This window comes from Notolepis coatsorum, assembly GCF_963971535.1.
Source record: "Notolepis coatsorum genome assembly, chromosome: 6".
Taxonomy (NCBI): domain Eukaryota; kingdom Metazoa; phylum Chordata; class Actinopteri; order Aulopiformes; family Paralepididae; genus Notolepis; species Notolepis coatsorum.
Window position 1 is genome coordinate 115105278 of NC_140170.1, and position 26850 is coordinate 115132127.

Genomic DNA, 26850 nt, shown 5'->3' on the forward strand with positions numbered 1-26850 from the left:
TGAAGATACCACACCTACATTTGGTAATAATTATAAGGCTGGCAGTCAGCTTAATTGGTGTTAAATTGCAAAGGAACTGATATACACACGTGCAACCTGGAATGCCTGCACACAAACAAATGTCACACACACACATAAAAGAGTAGCTTACCAGTCCAGCCAGTGAACCAAGCTTTATTTGACCAGGGCACATATAAACAGCAGTAAGGCTACTGAGGCACCAGTCATTGAATGAAGGAAGTATTCTTGTATATTTTGATAATAGGGTAATGCAGTGCAGTCTACTGTAGGTCAGACAATCCACCAATCACAGGGCTGCCCTTCTAGTGGGGTAATAGTGGGGTTAAAGCATGCCAGTGCTACAGATGACAGACATTTGACCGAAAAACATGCCATTAAGTCGAAAGTGCCTGCTTGTTTCCTTGAAGTGACTTTTCATTGGGCGTGTCTTGAGTCAGTGGCAGCCATTCAGTACTCTGCTAAATAGGACAGTTGTACAGACAACTTTATTTTTGGCTTGTGTGGTACATTCATCTGTAAATGTCTTGTATACATTACAAACTCAGTTTTGGCTAAATAGATTAATAAATAAATAAAAGGACATTCCAAAATGCGTTGAGCCATGCAAATGAGATACGACTACCCTGTACATAGAAATTAATGCTCACAAAGTCTGAGAAAATGATATACAAATAAAAAATGAAAGAAATAGTTGAGCAACAATGCGAGACACATCTTATATTTCATATAAATCGCTTCAGACATGAAGCAGTACATGTCTCTGTTCTGATGAGGAAAACACAGCAAATGCTGTTAGTGAATAATTAGATTGTGATTAGGTTAATAATATTAACTCAGAAATACCACCTGGGTCACACTTTATTATGATAGCCCATTACATACGTATTACTTATCAGTAGTGTCTCACTCAACTATGGGTAACACTGGCAACAGGGTTGTTTCAACAGACGTTTAACAATGTATGTTTAATTTGTTTGTTGTGTGAATGGTTAAAGTTAGGGTTAGGATTAGGGAAATGTTTATAACAAATACACTTTTCGGTGAAAACTACGATGAGTTACGGCTTTGCAGCTTGGCCAACAAGATATTACCATGTGATACTGACTGACAAGTTACTGACACTATTGATAAGATGTAGAGAGTCTGCGATGGAATATCAAACTAGTGTTACCAAAATAATATAAAATGCCAGGGGTGGGGAAAGGGAAGAGGAGAGACCAGACATTTATTATAATTGATTTATTCATTAATTAATTGATCTATGTGCACTGTGTTCCTCCCAAAGAAAACCCTCAAAAATGCCAATATTTCTTCTTTCTTTTTTGCAGAATACAATAGGCATAATCACAGGGAAAAATATGTGTCTGCTGCTGCAGATGGAATGTTCTGCTTAGAACTGCTCAGTTACTGCTTCTGGCCAAAAACCATGAATCATGAGAGAGACACATCCAAGAAAACTGAGGAGAGAGAGGGGCGGGGGGTTCGAGGAGGAGAGAAAGAGAGGAGTGAGTGAGAAAGAGAGAGAGAGGAGGAGGAGTGAGAGAGGGAGAGGAGTAAGGGAGAGAGAAAGCTAAGAGAGAGAGGGCTAAGAGAGAGAGATGGCTAAGAGAGAGATGGCTGGAGGGAGAAAGTGTACAGAGTGAGGGTCGATTGAAAGATAGTGAGAGAGAAAGGAAGAGAGAGGGTCAAGCTAGAGGGTCAAGAGAGAGATAGGCTTGACCGAGAGAGAGAGATATATAGTAGATGGGATGACAGTCACTTCTCCCTGACTAAGGTGTTATGGAAAGTGGATGAAATGTTTAGAGGATTGAGAGGGGAATAGGAGTGAGAGAGAGCTAAGAGAGAGAAAGAGAGATAAGAGAGAGAGAGAACTAAGAGAGAGATGGCTGGATGGAGAAAGAGGACAGAGTGAGGGTCAATCAAGAGATAGAGAGAAAAGGAGAGGGTGGATCAAGAAAGGGACGACCGAGAGAGGGTCGAGAGAGCGAGCGTGCACAAGAGAGAGACGGTTGATCGAGAGATAGAGAGAGGATTGATCGAGAGGTTGATCGAGAGATAGAGAGAATTGATCGAGAAAGAGAGAGGGTTGATCAAGAGAGAGAGAGAGATCAACCCAGTCACTTCTCCCTGAATAAGGTGTTGTGGAAAGTGTATGAAAACGCTGTGGCAGCGCTGCATGGCAACAGCTTTGTATTCTGAAGTACATTTGATATACAGGCCAAGCACAACAGCCCCTGGTCCCCTTTGGGAAACCATGACATATTGAGAAGTCCTGTCTGTGCGTTGGACAGCCGATATCTGATTCGTCCCAAGAATTCCTCCAAGCTGGATTGTGTTAGAGAGGAGAGAGGGACCTTGTGCTTTCTAATGAGAACCAGAGGGGCTGTGGGTTCTGTCTGTCTTGTCCTGGTGTGACATCTTTGGGATACCCACTCCGGATTGGCTGGAGACAGTTCTGTGAACAATAAATACCCAGTAGTATACGCCCCACCCGCACACTGCTCCTTTCTCTCTCTTTCTAACACACACACACATGCACACACGCACACACATACACACATGCTGGCACACACACACACGTGATTCAAAGCAGAGGTTTACAACATGTCATACATTGGGATTTTTTTAATTTATTTTATTTCCCACGAAGTTATGACCCAATATATAAAAAGTTACTTTGTGACCCTGTCAAAGCGTCTTGCTGCCAAATTTTCAACTGCAGCCCCCAGTTGACAAACACTGGCTTAAAGAACGTCAAGCCTCACCAAGTCTCAAATACAGAGTCTGAGTTGTCATAGGTCTCCATGGGGCCTGTGGGGCTTCCATCTGGAACCATTCTCTGTATATGGCTAGTGTTCTACTGGCCTCTGTTGCCCATTTGCTGTGTCCAGACAAAAAACAGGTAGAGAACCAAAACCAAAGCAAAAAACTAAAAACTAAAAGTCTCTCCAAGTTGAAAGCAAGCGCTTACAAGTGACTGAAAAAGTGTTCATGGCTGCTGATTAAAAAAAGTCCCCCCCCCGCCACCCCCCCACCCCACACACACACACACAACACGACTGTACCTAAACCCAACTCCACTACAGATGATGAATTGGAATAATTTGACAGCAATGCCCCATTCCACCACATAGGGTGTTTGCTGAAGATGGGAGCTTACAGTAAATCTTGTGGTGGAAGCCCTTCTGAGACCAGCTCAGTGCAGCAACATCTCAAACACCCCCCCCCCCCCCTCCCAGCTGAATCAATACAGGCCAATGCTGTCACAATGGTGCACTCCTGACCCCCACCCACTCACACGGATGCACATTGTGTGTGAATGTCTATACATGGACACAAATATGTGAATGCACATATGTACAGATACAGACCTAACATACACCATCAGACTCTCTAACATACACACTCTCTCACACAGATCAATACAAACACACACACTAACTCTCCCTAACTTCTACATTCCTCACACCCTAATGAGACCGTAGTCTTTTCCTCTGCCCTCTGGTCTAGGATCCTGGTAACTGGAGCCCAGACCTGTTCCTCCTCTTCTGATTGGTCATTGGATTGCTGACATCACACTGTCAACACAAACAGTGATAGGCTGGCGGAGCCTCAGAGAGACAGGACATGTCTGGTGAAATAGTCTTACTTGATTTACATATTATACTTTGGTAACTCTGCAACCTGATCAGATTTTTGGCAACTGGGAATAGATGCACACAAACACATACATACTGATAATGGCAAAAGGGTAATTTTGTGGTAGATATAGGCATCCAAGAGGAAACAATGATGGGAATTGTTCTTTGGTAACTGATGCCATGTTTGTGTCAACTAGCTCATTGATTCCTGTGTGATGATTACACCAGACAGCCTCCAAACACCAAGAGGATAGAATGGGAGGGGGGGGGGGGTCTTACACAGGGATCAGTTGATTTATGTATTTGCATCATGTTGCCTATGGTTACTAACTGCTTGCAGTGAGGGTCTTTAGTGGGAGAAGACCACCACTGGTCAATAGTCAAACCCCCAGCAGAGGAAGGTTGTAAATATTGCTGAGTCAAATGGGTCACCAGGTCAAACTAAGCCCAGATGCTGGCAGGGAACAGATATACACTGGGTGTGTTCACACACTGAGAAAGATACAGACACACCACACACATGTACAGTATATACACACATATACCCTGATATACATACACAACACACACACACACACACACACACACACACACACACACACACACACACACACACACACACACACACACACACACACACACACACACACACACACACACACACACACACACACATGGAACACACACACACACACGTGGAACGCCCTACCCAAAGCTGTAAAGGAATGTGAATCACTACCCACTTTCAAAAACACTCTCAAAAAACACCTACGGGAGACTGCAATTCGAAACTGGCCCCTGTAAATGTCCTAACACAACCCCCTCCAATGTACAGTAAATTGCCAAGTATGGTCTTGTCAATATTCCAATGTACAGTTTTGCTTGTACAGTTGTACAGTGTCCCCCACCCACCCCTCCTACCCAACCCCCCCCCCCCCCCCACCCACCCAACCACCTCCAATGTACAGTGAAATCGGTTCCACACAAAGGTATAATCAAGTATTTAATGGAGCAAAAGGTACATAATATACTTTACATTATTCTTTGAATGCACTTGTAAGGCAAAGGAATGTGCGTAGGCAAATCAACAATGAATGTCCATTCTCTGGTTACGCAGGAGGTAATCATACAACCTGAATCTTAGGGAATTATATCTATGGTACACTAGTAATATAGCGGGAGATACTGGAAGGGTCCCCCTGGTTGTAAGCCAGCAGGGGTAGAAGATCTGTCGGTAGTAGAGAGTCTGGTCAACGATGACTAAGGAGACTCCAGGTACAGGAGCCGGTGCAATAGCCTCTTGATCCACAGACGAATACAGCTGTTCTCCGTAGACTGTAGCTCCACAGTGAAGAAAGCTAGTCGGCCTCAGGCTCTCTGAGGCGCCGACTCGACTTGACTCCTCGCGGGGTAAATCCAACACGTGCAGGCGTCGGCGATTATCCGCTCCATAAATCACAGGACCAAAGCAAATATATTCCAGCCGCAAAGGGCTATGTAGTCGTCGGGTAGATTAATCCAGTGTACATGTCCATACGGTTCTCGTCTAGGTCTCCTCGGGTGAAAGCGCCATGTGGTCAGCCCAGCCTGGATAAGAACTCTAGCTAATACGAGGAAGCGTTGGGGATGCTGGTCACTGTAGAACTTTAGCCGCACGATACACTATACACAAATAGACTATTATTGACTTAATAGAAATGTGTCGCACTCGACGGTATAGCGCCAAACTCTGACAATTCAGTTATTAATTCGCACGCGGTCTCAATGCTCTATTCTGGGGCCAAACAGGCCATACTTCACCGCACGTTGTATCGTGGGGGAGGCTTCAACTTATTGGTAACTCTACTTCTGTATTCACCTGCGCCGTATTTATATGCACGGTGAACAAACTAGTGCCAATCTCATTTCTGTCGCGTATCCCTGGGCAAGGCCGGGCATGTCCAGACATGTCTTGACGGTGACTTTGAACCTGACTTCGGAGGCCGGTCCCTGGCGCCGGTGGACCGCTGTCCAATAGGAGAATGAAATATTATGGTCTGTAGTAGGCTAAAGGGATATTCCGTGTATATGTACAAGGAATATACAAGGGATATCAAACGATATACAAATACTATGCAATATATATCAATAAATAAATATATATATTCGGTTTAATCTGATCCTTTGTAACAGCCGCCCCCTAATTAGTCCCACCTAATTAGCTAAGCAGAGACAGATTAACCGCACTGTCCACTACTCAATGTCTGTTGTGAGGGGTCTGTCAGTTCACAAAGTCATGGGGTCATGGTCGTCATCGATAGTATCGGGGAGCCTTGGCAGTTCTATTAGCCTCGCCACGGGTCGGGTGTAGATCCGCCCTTGGACGAGCACTTCGGCTGCTCGGACCTTTCCGTCGGCACCGGTGATCACTTTGCTTACGCGGCCAGCCGGCCACATAGCTCGGGGTAGTGACTGGTCGATAATCATGACGACTGTTCCTTCTGTCAAATTGTCTCTCTCTTTCACCCATTTCTGGCGGGTCTGTAGAGACGGTAGATAGTGGAGTAGGAAGCTGTTCCAAAACTTGTCAGCCAATACTTGACTGTACCTCCACATTCTTCGGCCGTTCGCTTCTTCAGGCCTGTACATTGTCTGTGGTAGCGCGCGGTCCAGCCGCCCCATCAAGAGTGTGTTGGGGGTGACTGGGTCGACATCTGCTACATCACTTGAGACGTAACCGAGGGGCTTTGAGTTCAATACTCCCTCGATCTCCGTGAGGACTGTCATTATGACTTCTTCCGCCACGGTCTGGGCCCCAAGCACGGCGTACAGGGCTGTCTTTATTGAACGTACTTCTCGTTCCCAAGTTCCACCGAAGTGAGGTGCGTTCGGGGGATTAAACTGGAATTCAATCTGGGATGGAGCGAGGTGGGTCTTAAGTTCTGGGCCCATAGCTTGGAAGCTCTCTCTCAGCTCTCTTTCTCCGCCTTTGAAGTTTGTCCCGTGATCAGACAATAATATAGACGGTTTGCCTTTCCGCGATGTGAATCTTCGGAAGGCCATAAGGAATGAGTCTGTGCTCATGGTTGGAAGGAGTTCTATATGCATCGCTCGGGTGGTCATGCATTTGAATACAATACCCCACCGCTTCTCGGTTCCTCTTCCTTTCTTTATATACAGCGGGCCGAAACAGTCCATACCGGTGGAGTGAAAAGGCTTGTCGCCGAGTCGGAGGCGACAGGGAGGTAGGTCAGCCATCCGGGGTATACTGGGCTGCGCTCGCCACTTACGACAGTCTAGACAGGTTCGCTGGAAGCGCCGCACTGCTTCTCTCCCTTGCAGTATCCAATAACGACGTCTGATCTCCGCGAAGACTCTCTCTGCCCCGGCGTGATGCACATCCTCGTCGTATTTCTTTATGATCAGCTCTGTGACCTTGTGTCGGCTGTTTAAGACTATCGGGTACTTGACGTCATCCGGTAAGTCTGGAGCTCTCCGCAGACGACCACCCACTCTGATGATACCATGGGCGTCGCTCTCGGGGGCTAGGTGGAGCAGTCTGCTGTCTGATGGGACGGGCTTTGCTCCCTGTAGACAGTCTAGCTCATCGGGGAACGAGTCTCTCTGGGCTCGTAGTAGAAGAAGTTCTGCTTCTTCGTAGTCAGCTGCAGTAATGTCAGTAGTGAGCTGAACCTCTGGGTGGTGCCACAGGAATGTCTTTAGCTGCGCACTCTCTAGGGTGAGGCAATCGTCTATGTCGGGGTCTGTGGAGACGAGTGTGTTCAATCCACAGAACATAGATTTCTTGTTTTCTGCCTCCTCTTTACTCGCTTCCCGTGGGGTGGGTGTAGGCCACTCTTCTTCCGGGAGCTTGAGGAACTCTGGCCCGTCACTGTATAGGTTGTGACGGGTGAGGTCATCCAGGGACATTCCCCGGGTGATGACGTCAGCTGGGTTGTGTTTTGTGTCCACATACCTCCAGCTTGCTACTTCTGTTAAATCTTGAATCTCTGTGACTCTGACTCCCACGAAGACCTTGTATCTGCACGAATCAGACCGGATCCATGTGAGTACTGTCGTGGAGTCTGACCACAAGATTGTTCTTTGCACCGGAATGGTGAGTTCACGTTGGATTAACGTGGCGAGTTGCGCTCCTGCTAGGGCTGCGCAGAGCTCTAGACGCGGGATAGATTGTTGCTTTCGTGGGGCTATTCTTGAGCGGGCCAGGATGAAAGCAGTATGTATTTCTCCTCCCTCCTCTCGGGCACGCAAGTAGGCCACCGAACCGTAGGCTACTTCGGAGGCGTCGCTGAAGACGTGCAGGTCCATCTGGCACGTCTCCGGCCTCACTGTGGGTGGGAAGTAGCTGCGGCGTATGTTGACACCTGGGAGTGAGCTGAGTTCCGTCTCCCACTCTCTCCATGTGGATGCAAGGTGTTCGGGTATGGGGTCGTCCCAGCCCTGGTCCTTGTCCCATAACGCTCTTACAATCATCTTTGCCCTGGTGGTGTAAGGTAGAATACATCCCAACGGGTCATATTGTCTGGCGAGTGTTCTGTATACACTCCGTCTGGTGGTCGGTAGTGCAGTCGACCTTCCCTGCTCCTTGGTCAGGGGTGTGTTTTTATAATGGAGCGAGTCTGTTTTGAAGCGCCAGACTAGTCCTAATGTCATTTCTTGGGCTTCTCCTGGGATGGTCGCCATCCAGGTCTCGCTGCTTGCTGCCTTGTCCTCGGGGGAGAGGCTGCGCAATACTTGCGGGTCGCTGCTGGCCCACTGCCTGAGATCAAAGCCGCCTTTGATCAGGGAGGCGCGGAGCTTGAGTAGAAGGGCCTCGGCTTCTTCTGGCGTCGAGACGCTTTGCAGACAGTTGTCCACGTAGAAACTATTTCCTACACTTTGTCGGACCTCTTCATCAGCTGCTGGGTCCTCTGCGACGTGTTTTTGCAGTGCAAACGTAGCACAGCATGGGCTGCATGTGGTTCCGAAAGGGAGGACTTCCCATTGATAGATGGCTGGTTGCTCATCCCCAATCCTCTCTCTCCATAGGAACCGCAGCAGGGGCTTGTCCTCCTCCACTAGTCTCACCTGCAGGAACATCCCTTTGATGTCGCCGCTGATGGCCACCTTGTCCTGGCGGAAACGTAGTAACACGCCTAGTAGGGAGGGGCCGAGTGTTGGGCCGGGCAAGAGCTCTTTATTCAGATTTTGTGATCCGATCTGGTAGCTGCAGTTGAACACAATACGATCCTTGCCGTTGTGGTGGACTTTGTGGTGCGGCACGTACCATGATTCGGTCGTCTGATCGGCCTCTTTAATGTCAATTTTCTTTATGTGTCCCGCTGTGATTAGCTTGTTAATCTCAGCGCGGTACACAGTCTCCTGAGCGGGGTCTCTGGCTAGGCGCCGCTCTGTGTTCAATAGATACCGCTCCGTCGCTTCTTTTGGGGCGTGGAAGGTAGGCATACCCTCTCGCCTCAGGAGTGGAGTTGCGTATCTCATCACTCCGTTGACTTTGACTCTCTTTGTCCCTTGCTCGAGGAGGGCTATAGCGTAAATGTCTTCCTTGGAACGAATGTCTTTCTTTTCGTTCTTAAAGGGCATTGTCTCTAGTGTCCATAGCCTCTCGACATGCTGTAGGAGGGTGGTGTCTTCTTCTGTCACTCTGGAGTGGAGGCAGCTAGTGGCTGCTGTTCGGTTAAGAGACTTAGCGAGGGGGCCTTGTAATGTCCATCCTAGGCGGGTCTCGACTGCTGCAGGACAGCCTCTGGGCCCTGTGTGGACCCGGTCTATCGGGACTATGAGGTCTGCATGGTCGGAGCCTATCAGCAGGGTCGGGGTGGCACCGTCTATGAGCGGGATAGGTAGTTGACGCAGGTGCACATATTTATCCATCAGCTTGGCGATGGGGTAGGTGTACTGCGACAGGCCTATTTCTTGGCTGGTGAAAGCATTAGTAATCCTATACCGTCTCTCTGGCTGCCCGCTTGCTGCGATAGTGAAGGAGACATTCTCGCCCTTTATCGTCTTTAGATCTCTTCTTATTGTCCGAATCGTCATCTGGTTTTCGCTCCCCCGCAGCCCCAGCTGGGCCGCAGCGGACGCGAGGAGAAGGGTCTTCTCTGACCCGTCGTCAAGGACGGCGTAAGTGTCCATGACCTTGTCTTGGTAACTCAGTGTTACGCGGACCACCTTTAAGAGCACCCGGGCGCCCCCGCTGCTGGCGGGGTCAATGTACATAACACTTGCCTTTGTGCTGCTTGAGGGTGCAGGCTTTCTTCTGTTACTGTCGTGTAGGACATCTAGGTGGGCTCCGTCACACCGACTACACCTCTTCTTTAAGCGGCAATCGGCTGCCATGTGACTGCGCGCACATCGGTAACAGCGTCGGTTGGACTTTATCCATTGACTCACCTCGTCGGCGGTCATCTTCTTGAACGTGTCACATTGTGACAACCAGTGTTCCTTTTCGCAGTACGGGCACACCATCTTCCACTTCTCTTTCATCGAGGGGGTACTGTGGTTCTTGCTGCTCGGTACTGATTCTGATTGGTGCATGACGGTCACCAATCTTCGGCCATCGTTTGCTCTCCTAGGTCCCTCTCTGGAGCTTGGGGTGCTCCGCATGAACGTATCCAACCGTAGGCTGTTGACTTCTCTCGCCAGGAAGTCGGCTAGGTCTGGGAGGGATGGCTCGGGACCGTTAGGATCACGGTGGTCTCTTTGCCGCCTGAAGCGCTCTTGTCGGGCGGGCGGAAGCTTCTCTAAAATCCTCTCGACATTAGAGTTCGCGTACAGTTCGTGCATACCCTTTTCTCTTTGCGCCCCCAGCATCCCTACCAGGGATTGTACCTTGATAGACAGGTCATCTAGTGAGCGATTGTCTGTGGCTGGGGGTAGGCGGTCAATATGCCTTATCTCTTGTATTACGTAGTCCCATATGCGTCCATATCTTTGGTCGAGTGCTGCTAGAGCCGCTGTGTATGGGGTAGTAGAGGTGGCATAGGCCAGCGCTATATTGTGCGCTCGGGGCACCTTGAGGTGCTTCAGTAGGATAGCATACTTGTACGGTTCATCAGCTACATCGGACATCATTGTCTCTAAGCACATTCGTAGCTCCGTGTACTGTGCTCTGTTCTCGTGGGTGAAGTCCGGAAACGTCGGTGTGCCAATGTATGATGCCATGGATGGCTGGCACATCGGTGAGCGTTGGAAGAGAGGCCTCCTAGGCGAGTCTCCTCTTACGCCTCTTGGTGGGCTGGTGCCTGCTGGGTACCATGGCCCGCGTATCCAGGTGCTATTCCTCGGGGCTGGTCGTGCGTCAAGCTCACCCGTGAATTGAGTCAGGGGTCTGTAGCGCAGAGCCGCGGGGGTAGAGCCTGGGCTGTACTGGACCTCCTGGTCCTGTGGAGTACTGTGCTGCTGTCGGGCTTGACTCTCCTCCTCTCCCTCTTCTTCTTCCTCTGGCAGGTCCTCTAGATCCTGTAGTCGTCTATTTAGCCTCTCCGCGGTGTAGACCGTTTCTTCCTTGTAGCTGGTCCTCGCGTGGACCGGTCGGGGAAGGAGTTCGGAGGGGGGTATAGGCTCTCTCTGGTGGTCGGGCTCAGGGTCGCTTGATCGGGTAGGGGAGGGTGCCCTTGACCCTTGTCTTGACGAGGCCCTGGAACCCCGTGCGGAGGGAGGGGGTGTTGCCCTGGCGATCAGCTGCTCCATTATCTGCGCTTGTAATCGGTCGCGCTCGGCTTCGCGCTTGGTGAGAGCGAGGTCGCGCTTCGCTTCTCTTTGGGCACCGGCAGCGGCGCGCTGGGCTTCGGCGGCGGCGCGCTCTGCTTCTCTTTGGGCACCGGCAGCGGCGTGCTGGGCTTCGGCGGCGGCGCGCTCTGCTTCGGCCCGGTCTCTTCCCATATTCTCTTCCGTCTGAAGGCGTCTAATCTCTAGACGTATACGATCTTCGTCGCTCCGTTGCTGCGCTTTAAGGCGTTCTCTTTCCATGGAAGAATGTTCGCGCTCACTAAGCATCTGTGCTTGGAGTCGATCGCGCTCTGTTGAGGCTGCTAGGCTGGCGAGGAATGCCTGTGCCAGCATCTTGTCCGCCTCGCTGGGGGAAGACGCTGGTTGAGGTGATCCGCTCCTGGCAGTACTCGTTGGAGATCTGTTCTCCTGTGGCGAGTCCTGGAGATCCATCTCCGGGGTGCTCTCCTCTTCTTGTAGCGGGTAGAGTTCCATCCCTGGAGAGCTGTCTTTATCCTGGAGCTCTCCGGGGACTACTTCTTCGGTCTTGGCGGGGGGTAAAGTCGTGTCAGGTCCCTCCTGGTCCCTACCGTGAGCTTGGTCAGTTACGTTAGAACCCACTAGGGCCTCTATTGGCGGGGTAGCCTGGGCGATAGGGTCGGACATAATTTTACTATCTACTTTTTCCGCGTTTACCGTCTGTAGAAGGCTAGGTAGTATATTGGCAATGTAATCCTCTAAGTACTGAGGTGTCTGCCGTCTACGCTGCGGGCGATCTACTTTAGGAGAACCGTTTTGTGGAGTGTTCATCATAGGCCATGTCAATATTAATACCACTATATTAATATTACACTAGTTACCCTCCGGCTCGAAGGACCAATTGTAACTGAGGGGTACAATTCCCTGACTGTATTGATAAGTATGGTATCATTAAACCACTACCGCTTTATGTACTTTAATTACTGGCCATACAGTACACGATATATGAATATGATGAACACTTCCCACAATGAAATCGGTTCCACACAAAGGTATAATCAAGTATTTAATGGAGCAAAAGGTACATAATATACTTTACATTATTCTTTGAATGCACTTGTAAGGCAAAGGAATGTGCGTAGGCAAATCAACAATGAATGTCCATTCTCTGGTTACGCAGGAGGTAATCATACAACCTGAATCTTAGGGAATTATATCTATGGTACACTAGTAATATAGCGGGAGATACTGGAAGGGTCCCCCTGGTTGTAAGCCAGCAGGGGTAGAAGATCTGTCGGTAGTAGAGAGTCTGGTCAACGATGACTAAGGAGACTCCAGGTACAGGAGCCGGTGCAATAGCCTCTTGATCCACAGACGAATACAGCTGTTCTCCGTAGACTGTAGCTCCACAGTGAAGAAAGCTAGTCGGCCTCAGGCTCTCTGAGGCGCCGACTCGACTTGACTCCTCGCGGGGTAAATCCAACACGTGCAGGCGTCGGCGATTATCCGCTCCATAAATCACAGGACCAAAGCAAATATATTCCAGCCGCAAAGGGCTATGTAGTCGTCGGGTAGATTAATCCAGTGTACATGTCCATACGGTTCTCGTCTAGGTCTCCTCGGGTGAAAGCGCCATGTGGTCAGCCCAGCCTGGATAAGAACTCTAGCTAATACGAGGAAGCGTTGGGGATGCTGGTCACTGTAGAACTTTAGCCGCACGATACACTATACACAAATAGACTATTATTGACTTAATAGAAATATGTCGCACTCGACGGTATAGCGCCAAACTCTGACAATTCAGTTATTAATTCGCACGCGGTCTCAATGCTCTATTCTGGGGCCAAACAGGCCATACTTCACCGCACGTTGTATCGTGGGTGAGGCTTCAACTTATTGGTATTTATATGCACGGTGAACAAACTAGTGCCAATCTCATTTCTGTCGCGTATCCCTGGGCAAGGCCGGGCATGTCCAGACATGTCTTGACGGTGACTTTGAACCTGACTCCGGAGGCCGGTCCCTGGCGCCGGTGGACCGCTGTCCAATAGGAGAATTAAATATTATGGTCTGTAGTAGGCTAAAGGGATATTCCGTGTATATGTACAAGGAATATACAAGGGATATCAAACGATATACAAATACTATGCAATATATATATCAATAAATAAATATATATATTCGGTTTAATCTGATCCTTTGTAACATGTACAGTATATACACACATATATACACATATACCCTGATATACACACACACACACACACACACACACACACACACACACACACACACACACACACACACACACACACACACTCAAACATAAACATAAAGACGGACAACACGCTCATCACAGACAAGCTGGATGTAGCCAATTACTTAAACATTTTCTTCACAAACATAGCCACAACACTGGTAAACAAACTACCCTCCCACTCAGGGCATTATGGGGTAGAACACATAGTAGCTTACTACAAAAACCTAGGGGTCCGCAAGGACGACTTCAAGCTGGAAATGGTAACAACAGATGAGGTACTCAAAAAACTGAGCGCCCTCCAACCTAACAAGGCCACTGGCCATGACAACATCCCCTCCAAATTCCTCAGAGACTCAGCAGCCGCCATCACCCCAGTCATCACACACACAATAAACCTCTCCATAAAACAGGGACACGTCCCCAAGGACTTCAAAATTGCGAGGGTGACCCCTCTGCACAAAAAGGGCAGCAAATTAGACCCAGGCAACTACCGCCCTGTTTCTATTCTTACCTCCATCTCGAAAGTCATGGAAAAAATTGTCTACGAACAGGTCGAAAAGTACCTAGCGGAAAAAAATCTAATCTACGAATTCCAATCTGGCTTCAGAACATCCCACTCCACTGACACATGCCTTCTCTATTTGAACGACCACATCAAACAAGAGGTGGATGCGGGCAAATACTGCGGCATGGTCATGCTGGACCTACAAAAAGCCTTCGACACTGTCAATCACTCCATTCTGATTGACAAGCTAAAAGCAATTGGTTTTGATAGTCTATCAGTGAGCTGGATGCAATCCTACCTTGAGGGGAGGGAACAGATGGTGGAGGTAAACGGTACCCTATCCCCCCCCTCCCAGTGAGCTGTGGTGTTCCACAAGGAAGCATACTAGGACAGCTACTGTTCCTAATTTATGCAAATGACATGTCATCAGCTTGTGACTGCAACTTGTTCCTGTTTGCGGATGACTCAGCCCTGCTGGTCTCTGACAAGAACAAGTTACAGGTTGAAAAAACCCTCAGCTCGGAACTAGGCAAAATCTGCATATGGCTCGCTGATAACAAACTATCATTACACATGGGCAAAACAGAGTCCATTCTCTTCGGTTCAAATAACAAACTCAGCAAGACCGACGGCTTCTCAGTTACAGTGGGTGACAATATTGTCACAAGGAAAGATGAAATTACCTACCTGGGTTCCATCCTAGAGGCTAATCTTTCCTGTGACAAAATGGCATCCAATGTAATAAAAAAAGTCAACCAACGAACTCGATTCTTGTACCGGATCTCTTCTCTGGTAAACAAGAATACCCTGAAGACTCTGGCAGGAGCACTCATTCAAGGGTACTACGACTATGCTTGCACCTCATGGTACCAAAGCACCTCAAAGGCGCTAAAAACAAAATGACAAACATCTCAAAACAAACTGGTCAGACTACTGCTTGACCTTACTCCTAGAACCCACCTCACCCCTGCCCACTTTGACAACCTAGGATGGCTTAGAGTAGACGACAGAGTACAGCAACTTGCAATGGGCCTGGTCTACAAGATACACTACACCAGGGGTTCCCAAACTTTTCAGGCCGCGACCCAAAAATAACGGGGTCAGAGAGCCGCGACCCCCACTATTATAGGAGGTAATTTTTTTTCTTTTCTTTTAATATATATATATATATATATATATATATATATATATACGGTTGTGACAACGTCACCTCAAACTTCGATGCCCCGAGTGGGAGTCGAACCCCGGTCTCCCACACCGCAGGCAGCAACACAGACCGCTATACCAAGAGGTGAATCCACTACTTCGCAACGTGTCTATCTGTCTTTGAGGATGTGAGAGTGAGTTTAACCCATAGCACCGCTACTCACCCCAGTCCTTCTTGACTGCGCTTCACGATACCATCCGTTACACTCACCCTCTCAAACTCACTCCACTCCACCCAAGGCACTTCGATGCCCCGAGTGGGAGTCGAACTCCGGTCTCCCACGCCGCAGGCAACAACACAGACCGCTATACCAAGAGGTGAATTCACTACTTCGCAACGTGTCTATCTGTCTTTGAGGATGTGAGAGTGAGTTTAACCCATAGCACCGCTACTCACCCCAGCCCTTCTTGACTGCGCTTCACGATACCATCCGTTACACTCACCCTCTCAAACTCACTCCACTCCACCCAAGGCACTTCGATGCCCCAAGTGGGAGTCGAACCCCGGTCTCCCACACCGCAGGCAGCAACACAGACCGCTATACCAAGAGGTGAATCCACTACTTCGCAACGTGTCTATCTGTCTTTGAGGATGTGAGAGTGAGTTTAACCCATATTACCGCTACTCACCCCAGTCCTTCTTGACTGCGCTTCACGATACCATCCGTTACATATATATATATATATTTTTTATAAATGGAAATGTATGGTTGAAACATGCACACGTTCAAACGCACACACACTAATAAGCATTGGAGGCTTTTAACTAGGGCCGGACTGGGGAAATCATTCAGGCCAGGAAATATAGTGCAAAATATAGCCCCAGTCAGGCAATTTTTTAAGCAGGACATTTCTTGTTACAAAGCATTTTTTTATTTGTACCCTTTAAATGCCAGTGTTTGTGGTGGCATCACAAATTATTGTTAAAAAACAGGCTAGCAGGGGAGCTCCAGTAGCTCACCACGTACCGCGAGTGCTATTTCAGCGCCGTGGACAACCGTGCTCGTCACGGATCTGGGGCTGAGCGCGTTCGAATCCCGGACGGCAGCCGTGCCTTTCCCAGAGTGTCTTTCCCCCCATCTGAACCCTTTCAGCCTGCTTCTGTCGGTCGAACTTGACCAAGTATGAATGCGATGAAAAAGCGATAAACGCTAAAAGAACCAGCTGACTGGTCAAAGTAAAAAAAAAATAAAAAACAGGCTAGCATATGTATGATTAGCAACCACACTGATTTTGATGGATTTTCAGTTTTTTTGTAATGTCAGATTGAAAATAATACAATCTTTTATTCAACTTCAGCCCTGATCATAACACCACATATTCATTTTATAATTCTAACCCTTTAAATGCCAGTGTGTGTGATGGCATATATTTGCAATATATCAAATGCAAAGTAGATTTTTCTGGGGGGGATTATTACAGGCTAGCATGTGTCAATGATTAGCAACAACAGTTTTTTGTAAGGGTCCCGCCTCCACCAATCACATGCGGCTCCTTTTGTGTGTGTGTGTGAGAGCAAGAGAGAGAGAGAGAGAGAGAGAGAGAGAGAGAGAGAGAGAGAGAGAGAGATCGTTCTCCAACTTGTGTGAGTTGCAGTGATCTCCTGGTTGTTCCCCACCTAGGTTATCTAACTATTGCGCTGCTCCAACTAGAAACACTGTCCTGGCCTGCTTCTAAGTTCAGTGACCTGACTGAAAAAAAAAAAAAAAAAAAAAAATTGATTTTTTATTTTTATTTTATTTTTTGAAATCATCTTGCGACCCCTCCGCGGCGGCTCGCAACCCTCCTGTGGGTCGCGACCCCGACTTTGGGAACCCCTGCACTACACGACCAAGGTACCCATGTACATGTCAAAATACTTCCCAAAGGTCAGTGAATACCACGATCACAACACCAGAGGGAGCTCCACAAATCATGTTAAACCCAGATTCGGCTCAAACAAGGGACTAAACACGTTTTGCAATTATGCCACATCAATGTGGAACGCCCTACCCAAAGCTGTAAAGGAATGTGAATCACTACCAACTTTCAAAACCACTCTCAAAGAACACCTACGGGAGACTGCAATTCAAAACTGGCCCCTGTAAATGTCCTAACCCAACCCCCTCCAATGTACAGTAAATTACCTAGTATGGTTTTGTCAATATTCCAATGTACAGTTTTGCTTGTACAGTTGTACAGTGTCCCCCCCCCCCGCCACCCACCCAACCACACCCAACCTTCTCCAATGTACAGTTTTTACGTCAAATGTATACATACTCTCTTTTCTGGACTCTTTTTGTATCACAAACAGTACTGTATTTGCAAATCTGGTATGTCATAAATGTATAGATGTAGCAGTACTGTCTATCTGTATGTCATGTATGTCATATATGTCCTGATGAATTGAAAATGGGGGACCCTGATGTAAACAAGACGAAAGTCTTTCTCTGGTCTGCATCCCCTTAACAATTGTGTGTATTGAGCTGTACTGTATTGTACCCATTCTGCAATCTGTTAATAAAGTTTTCAATCAATCAATCAATCAATCAACACACACACACACACATGTACACACACAGAAGAGAGAGATTAGGGATGCACATTGTGTCACATTATGCAAAACACGCCCCTTTTAGTTTATTTGATTGTAACCACGCCCCCTTTTTTAGATGATTTATGACCCCTTAGGGCTTCTCTGGTTGGTCGAGAGCTTCAAGGAGGCGGGACATCCGGTTTAGGAGGCGGGACATCCGGTTTCGGAAGGGGAGGGGGTTATAAGGGCGGGGACTTCCGGTTTCAGAATTTTTTTCAAAATAAACGTTTTTTTAATTTAACTTTTTTTTCAAAATAAAAGTTTTTTATTTTCAGATTGTATTTGTGTATTCCAAGGTTTTCCGAATAAACATTTCAGAATGTGTGTATTTGTGTATCTTAAGAATACGTATTTGTGTATTCCAAGGTTTTCAGAATAAACATTTCAAGTGTGTGTGGGGAATTAAGAATAAGTGTATGTGTTCAGAATGTGTGTGTGTGTATGTGTGTTTTCTTGGATAAATGCAAGAGAGTGTTTAGACACTTGTGTGGAGGAATTAAGAAAAATACATTGTGTCTGTTTAAGTAGAGAATGCAGTGGTATGGTTTGAGCAGAAAGCATTCTCCCTTCTGTTTCTGTCTACCTCTCAGTAGACTGAATATCTCTCCCTCTCAGTAGACTGTCTCCACTCCGTAGGCTGAAATGACATTCAGAAAACATTAGAGTGGTTCTGACACTCCACCAGCGCTATGACATCCCCTTCGCTGTCATAGAAGGAGGGAGAATGACGATAGCGAATAGGAGGGCTCAAAACTACTGTATGCACTTTCTGTCACTGGCAACAGATTTACGACCTTCCGACTTCCCCTTTCTGCAGAGGCATGTGTGTGTGGGTGTGCATGTTTGTGTCTGTTTTCTTGGAGAATGCCCAATGCATGTTAGGGGGATATTTTTTAAGAAAAATACAATGTCACAATCTTTAGACATTTGTGTTCAGAAAATTACAAATGTAGTGTGCCTATATTTTAGTTTCTTGGGTTTCCCTTAGTGATCATGTCTAAATAAAAAGAAAATACAAATGTAAGTGAATAATAGGCTGATGTTGTTTGAAAAAAGAGTGATAACTTGTAAATAGGGGTTCTAACTAACCACAATAAGTATGTATGTATGTATGTATGTATGTATGTATGTATGTATGTATGTATGTATGTATGTATGTATGTATGTATGTATGTATGTATGTATGTATGTATGTATGTATGTATGTATGTATGTATGTATGTATGTATGTATGTATGTATGTATGTATGTATGTATGTATGTATGTATGTATGTATGTATGTATGTATGTATGTATGTATGTATGTATGTATGTATGTATGTATATGTATGTATGTATGTATGTATGTATGTATGTATGTATGTATGTATGTATGTATGTATGTATGTATGTATGTATGTATGTATGTATGTATGTATGTATCTATTTCTTGGAGAATATCATAATCTTTTAGACACTTGTGTTCAGAAAAAAGTTTCAGAATAAGTGTATATGTTCAGAATAAAGTTTCAGAATAAGTGTATAGGTTCAGAAAATACAAATGTATTCCCTTAGTGATCTTTGTGTGTCAAAGTGCACCATTTCATTAGCCTGCAGGTCTAAGGTTTGAATGTATTGTTAATACGGTCCTGTGAAGCGCTTTATTTAAAATAGATTATTTTAAAAAGGTTGCATTACAGTGGTTTGTATTATTCACATTAATTATTACAATTAAAGATATGATTAGGTATAAAAGTTATATGTGTTAGCTTAAAGAGTTGTGCTGAAAATAAAATGTCTGTGTGGGTGTGTGTCTCTGTTCGGGGGTGTGAACAGGGCCTTCTTAGGTGTCAAAACACCCCATGGGGGCGTGACGTTTAGGGGACATGCAAACTTAGAGTAAAACTCTGTAGAACATTATACTCATAGCATATTTTTAGTTCACAATGGATGGGTTCACAATAAATTTATTGTGAAGACAATGTATTTTTTCTTAAAAAATATTCCCCTAAACATACATTTTCCTAATAAACTAACCTACATTATAACATGCAATACTTTGATGAATATTGTTACACAGCTGACAGAGTTGTATTATAATTATAATTTGGATAGTCAGCTAAATGACTAAATGTAAATGGTGTAATACCAACTATTTGACAGTTTGGGACACGGTGGTGATTCTTATTTCTTATTTCGTAAAACTAATACAATGTTGACTGGAAAATGAGTCTTTGACGAGGTTAAGAGGTTACAGATCTGAGAAAGACTTTAGTCTTGTTTACATCAGAGTCCCCCATTTTCAATTAATCAGGGCATACATGACATACAGATAGACAGTAATGCTACAGTAATGCTACAGATAGACAGTAATGCCAGACATTTTAGGACATACCAGATTGCAGATACACCAGTGTTTGTGATAACTTGTAAGGGTGTGTCTGTCCAAGCTGCTTTAACTGTTTCAATAGGGGTATTTCATCTGTCTTAAATTAAGACTTATTTTTGGATATAGATCACTTCAAAGCATGAATGTCCATCTACTGTATCAATGCTAGGCCTACATTTATAATGCATTTTTAGGTCAAATACCCCTTTTTAGCATGGTTCAAACCTCACCCCAACACATCTAACCCCAATTTATGTCACAGTATCCTGAAATAGCACAGAGTTTGGGTAGAAGGCCTTCTATGATAGCTAGGTCTGTAATGGACTTTCAAAAACTTTGAAACTGTAGGCCCTCAATACCCTCTATCCTCTTTTTTACCCCGAAAAACCCATTCAATATAGTTTGCTGTACCTCAAATGTAATGTTCAGAAAATATGTCTCAGTGAGCGTTCTGTGTATTTTTAGGTGTCATTTGGACCCAAGGTCTAACTAAGAAAGGGATCTATGATCTCAAATGACTACATGGTAAACAACTTTCGTGAAAGAATTGGAACTATATTGTGGTACACACGAGTAATTCAGACATAATATTTGCAAATAGTATTCTTCTAAACAATGCAAGGCATAAATCTTTGTATCTAATGTATACAATATGCAATTATATCATTGTCACCTGAAAACATATTGCAGGATATTTAACAGAAACTATGGTAAATGTAAAGAACATGATAACACATAATCCTAATGAATTCTGAATTTTTGTTTATTGGCTGAGGGTCAATGATACACATAAATTATAAGCATCTAAAACATTGAAACTGACCGATACAGTTAAAATAGTTTTTAGCCACACTAAATATTTGTGTAATATACTCAATATTATGGACCTGCATTACATCCTACAGTTACACACAGCATGAAATATTCAATCAACACAAAGATGACGGTTCTAGGGTAAATAAAATGTAATTCAGTCAACATATATATCTGAGTTAGTAGGGGCTAGGACAGGGGTCGGCAATTAGGTTTGCCCACGGGCCAAATTTTCCCTAAGCCATTGTGTGGCGGGCCAATGATAATGAAAAATGTTTAACTCTGTCAAAATAAACGACATATACATGTTTGCATTGTCTTTTTTCTATTATAAAGTGCCTCTCACACAGTGCATAACACATGAACAGATCAGTCATTTGATTTTAATGCAGGTGCTCGCATTATAAATCGAATGTATTATTATTAGTATAACACATGAACAGATCAGTGTGCATTTGATTTGAAGCACCACGGCGGGTGTATTATACATCGAATGTATTATTATTATTATTATTATTATTATTATTATTATTATTATTATTATTATTATTATTATTATTATTATTATTATTATTATTATTATTATTATTATTATTATTATTATTATTATAACACATGAACAGATCAGTAGGGTGCATTTGATTTGAAGCACCACAGCGGGTGTATTATACACATTGAATGTACAACTCACCATAATGCAGGCAGACCTGGGCTTATTATTGTTTCTGCTTTGGTCCTCCAAAATCCATGCTAATGTTTGAAATATGTCAAATGTCCACTCGCGTTAAATGCCCACCCATGTCCACCCAACTAGAACACAGTTGCTTGCTTCATTGAACCCATTCTGCAATCGGTTAATAAAGTTTTCAATCAATCAATCAATCAATCAGCCTCGTGTTGCCATGTGAACACGCGAGAGACACCGGTTGCGATAAACCCGTATTTTAAATATGACTCCTCGTTTTGTTTGTGTCTTGGAAGTCGTAGTTTCCTCTTCTGGCTCCTGAGTTGGTATTTCCTCTTTGCAAGAAGCTACCTAAAGATGTTTGTTTTGTTTTGTTTTTACTAAATTTAACTAACGTGGTTTAGTTGAATTAAATTAGCTGACGCACGCCCTGGGGGATCACTGCACCGGAAAAGAGAAACTATAAGAATTTCCCATTGGTTCTCCGAGTCCACGTGATCATTTCTAGCATTTCAATTGGCTATAGTGACAATTGCTCACAATGTTTCCTTCCACCTATGTATGCGAGTCATCCTTTTCATCAATGAATGCGATAAAGACATCTCAGAGGAACCGACTGACGCATAAAAGCTTTGAGAACTGCCTGCGGATTAAAGTGACGAGATGCCACTTTTCACTCTAAACTAAAGTGAATACTAAGCCTGCTATTGCCAAATTGTTTAAAGTTTAATTGCATTGTTTTTGCAATGTTTTTAATTGCATTACTGTTTAATGCCAAATTGTATTTTTCATTTAATTCAAATACCTATAGCGCCGTCATTTCAGGAGCTTCTTCAAGCACTCTTTTTCTTTAAAGTTAATTGCATTGTTTTTGCATTGTTTTTAATTGCATTACTGTTCACATGCATGTGTGGTGCCGTCAGTCATGAGTAAAGATAAAGCTTGAATGATTTACTGAACTGGTGTTTTTATTTCATGGACTCACGTTTCCCATTTCAGCACCAGCTCACTTTGAGCAAGCATATACGGTACATTGCACTCACCTGTTATTCACTCTCAACATGGATAAAACATAAAGTATGCATATAATAAAAAGAATATATATATATATATCAAATATAATATTAATATAATATAAATATAATAATAATAATAAAAAATAAAAAAAATGATTAAAATAAAATAAATATCATATTCTCAAAATAAACTGACGGGCCAGAAATTATTGCTGGCGGGCCAATTTCGGCCCGCGGGCCGCCTATTGCCGATCCCTGGGCTAGGAGATAGGTAATGTTTTGAAAATATATGTGAGGGTCTGTGTGTGTGTGTGTGTGTGGGGGGGGGGTGTGTGAAATGGGCCCCCTTAGGTGTTAAAAAACCCCACATGGTGGTGATAAGTTTAACAGTCTAGAGGACATGCCTACTTAGAGCAGAACTATGGAAGGGTTCACATAACATAATTATGCTCTCTACTGGACTGTGTAACAATAATGCACAAAGTAGATTCAAGAGAACATGCAAATTATCTATTAATTTCAGTTTACATGTCTGAAAATTTGTCCTGTTCCCTGACCATATGACAGTCGAAGGAAACTCAAGATATTGTATGAGGTGTTTTTAAAAGGGCGAAATAACTATTTTTAGTAGATTTAATCATTAGTCAGAAGGATAATGGTATTTTGTCAAGGGGGTGACATATATCACCCCCATGACACATCCCTACTTTGTAAGACAAACAGCTTTGGTGCTGTAATTACAGTGATTAGGCTCGTTTGCCTGTCTTCATTTTTTATCAATCTGCTTTTTGTGTATTTTTAGGTGTTTGGTTATGTTTTATCTGTCATTTGGACCAGGTCTAACTCGGAAAAAAGGGGTCTATGATCTCAAATGACTACCTGGTAAAAAGTATACCAATTGTCATGCAAGAATGCAACTCTAATGTGCTACATAAGTAAAACAGACTATTTGCAAACAGCATTGTTCTAAACAGTGTATTACAAAATCTTTTTGTATCTACTATAGACAGTTTGTATTTATATCTTTGTCATATGAAAACATGTACTTTGGTAAAAACATGATATCACATAATCCTATTGAATTCTGAATTTTTGACTGTCAATGATACACTTAAAAACAGACATGTCAACATAGTTTTTCTACCTGTTTACACAATGATAAGGTAAAAACAATACAGATGTATTTTTTTGAAGTTTACTACGCTCAAGCCCCAAAGGTATTTTCTTTAACCTGTTCTAAGGTATATTATACAACTAGCACATTTCTGAATTACTTTGCAGAACAGCGTCTAGTTTTTTAGCCACACTAAATATTTGTGCAATAAGAAAGCCCCCTGAGTTTTATGCTCTCAATATTTCGATAAGCATTCAATTCTACAGTTACACACGATAGGAGCTATTCAAACAGCTCAAAGATGATAATTCTAAGGCAAATACATTTTAACTCACTCACCATAGTTAGTGTATAGTATGGCTAACATGTATGAAAGTAACATAAAGCCATTATTAGAGTTGTTGATACAATATTATAATTCATGATAATTATGCAGAAAAAAGCTAAATACAGAGTATTATCGGCGGAGGTTGTTTGCTCATAGTCCCCAGATGATCGAAGGAAATTCATTTTAAGAACCATTTAGCATGAAACATCTTAAAACAAAGATGTATTTTTATTCATTATAACCATGAAAATAATGCAATGTTAGGTTTTACCGTGATTATAGTGTTCACAGATAGGAATGTATCCAGGACGGGGTCCTTTATACATCAGTAACCCTGAACAGACTTGTGAAGTCAGAGATAGGAATGTATCATTCAAATTCAATTATCCAAATGTACTCAGTTTGAGTCAAATTTACTCTGTGAAATTTACTGTGTAGCAAAAACAATTCATATTGTTTTCAGTGATGGCCTGGTTGATAGCTACATTGTCGACATGTCTTATTTCTACATGAAAGTTATGCATTGTTCACCCAATAAATATGCTATTTGTGAAAAATAATGTATAATATCTGGACTGATTCACAGTGCCCTAGGTAGCGATACACTGTACCCTGCTACAGGGGGTATAGTGGATCGATTATATTTTGTATGAAACACCTTAAAACAATGAGGCATTTCATTTATAATATCAAAAAATGTAAAAAGAGTTCTAGTAATATATTTCACTTTAAAAACGTGTACAAAAAAGATAAATATCCAACTCCTGCTATGGGAAGTACGCCTTTTACTATACATAGCAAATGTTATGGTATGTTTTATTGTAACTGTTTGACTGTTTGGTTGTTTTAGTGCAAGACTGCTGCATCATCTAAGAAGGGTCTGAGGTGCATTTTCGTCCTATCGATAGGTTTTTATATACCTTTGCAAGGATATGTATGACTGTGTTGCATTCATTTATTTTAAATTTGTTGGACTTTATGGTATTTATGATTTATTGTGGTACTTCTTCTTGAATTGTTTAAAGAAGATGTGTTTGACCCGAGGGGTCATTAATGTATGTATTGTAGGACCTTACAAATAAATCTGATTTGATCATGATCCCAACAAATGGTAAAATATTTTCAAGCATTACATTTAACAGACAGTGGTGACATTTTGAAGTTTTAAAGGGTTCCAATTCACAGAGGTGAAGATAGTTACACAACTGGATAATATTTTCTATTTTTAAACATCTATAACTGTAAGGAGGAACTTAAAATCATTCAAAACAATTATTACATCTTGAGGTAGAATGAAACGCAGTTGGGTATATTATAAAACATTTATTAAAAAATATTGCAGATCATGCTGTAACCTTTTTTTTATCAATAATATAAGCGTGGATAACATCGATAATATGGTTAATATCTAAAGTTTCTAAACACTTATGATTTTTCAGCTTAAAAGCACACCATTTTATTGATTGTACAGAACCATAAAAACATTTCATTACAGAAAACAATCATCTCTCAGGGATACATTTTTAGTAGTAGGGTATATTCGACATGAATCCCCCTACATCCAGGTAGAGGTTCTCGATATTATTCTCGGAGGATTCCGTAATACGATTTTGGGAGTTGTGGCATTGCCTCCATGAACTCGCCTACAGCGATGTAGATATCATCCTTGTCGATCTCAGGGTACTCTTCTAGATTATCCTTAATAATTTCTTTCAGACATTCACTATTCTTAACTGTTTGGAACTCGTAAAGCAACCCTTCACAGATTCCTTGCAGCCGCGTTGATGTTGGGATGGGTAAACTCACACGGCCAATTAGGGTGGTTATTACCGGTATCAGCTGGGGGCTCCACAGCATTGTCAACAATGCCGCTTCGTTGACCCTGTAATATAGTGGTGCTTCGAACAGACATTCATGATGCCTCTGACTAGGGTGTCTAATACTACAGCCGTAGCAGTTCACGGTGAGATGTTGATCGCTACAACACCTCAGTATTCCGGCCATAACTAATTTAATATTAGCTATCATTAGATAGTCCAGAAAGCCGGTTCTCTCGTCCACCATTACAGGGAGTAATGCAAGTCTTCTCGATGGCGAGGGTGATTTCTGGGCTCCATCACAGACCTGTATTTCTTCCGGGTACCCTGATTCAGGTGTGTGTGCCCTCCAAGGGCTACCAGGGATCCTTGAGGTGGCTAGAGGGGTATAGACAGCCTCTGCAACGAGGGCATCGAGGGTGTCGACGATGGTCTCCTGTGATGACAGGTCTGGTGCTTCAGGGGAGGGGGTATCGTATAGACAGGCAGGTATCTGTACCCCCGGCGATGTAGTACAGGTTAGAGGAATGTACAGTAGCGGAGAGCTGGGTTCTTCCGACTCCAACCCATATGTGGAGTCAGTGTAGAGATCTTGTGGGGAGAAAGTCATGATTGCTATCTAACAGTACATATGCACTGTAAGTCTTTTAAAAAGGATGATTTAGGGGTGACACGCCCCCTCCGGCACCTCCTTGGTGAGAGAGTAACGCTCCATGTCCCCTGATTTGCTGGCTGGAAGGAGCCTTCTTCTAAGACGTTCCAGGTCTGTCCTCACCTTAGCCCCTTCGTTAGTAGCCGTTCCACATGTCCG

General features: G+C 44.1%; 1 protein-coding gene across 1 annotated transcript in view; it reads right to left on the bottom strand.

Annotated features, from left to right (window-relative positions):
• Window positions 1-26850, bottom strand: part of col2a1b (collagen, type II, alpha 1b) — a gene marked incomplete at its 5' end in the record, with an annotated part of 118471 nt that overhangs the window by 68129 nt on the left and 23492 nt on the right.